At 51.4% G+C, this 286-nt stretch overlaps 1 protein-coding gene across 1 annotated transcript in view; it reads right to left on the bottom strand.

Moving 5' to 3' along the window:
* LOC102677657 (echinoderm microtubule-associated protein-like 2) overlaps nt 1–286 on the bottom strand; it is a 35,408-nt gene that overhangs the window by 34,834 nt on the left and 288 nt on the right. The window contains exon 2 of the mRNA XM_006614178.1: nt 41–286. The gene's annotated coding sequence lies outside the window, so the exon portion shown is untranslated. The remainder of the gene's footprint in view (nt 1–40) is intronic.

Below are 286 nucleotides of genomic sequence, written 5' to 3'. Positions count from 1 at the left end.
TGAGAGAGAGAGAGAGAGAGAGAGAGAGAAAATGCATTACCTGTCTGCGAAACGATCGTGCGGTATGCACGATCGGTCGGAGTGGACCTCTTCCACGGGTAGGTTAGTCAGCAGCGTAAATAACGACACGATAGCCGGGAGCGGAGGCTGGTGGGGTCAGAGAGACAGAGGTAAGATACGGATATTTCCTCGGATATTTGCATACAATCCGGCTGGACGCAAATTCACGGCGTTCAAGAATCCGTAGAAAGTGGTGTTGTCCTTCTTCCCTTTTCGCTTTCCTCCC

Source organism: Apis dorsata, unplaced genomic scaffold, assembly GCF_000469605.1.
Source record: "Apis dorsata unplaced genomic scaffold, Apis dorsata 1.3 scaffold_172, whole genome shotgun sequence".
Classification (NCBI taxonomy): domain Eukaryota; kingdom Metazoa; phylum Arthropoda; class Insecta; order Hymenoptera; family Apidae; genus Apis; species Apis dorsata.
This window is presented reverse-complemented; position numbering and strand designations above follow the sequence as displayed.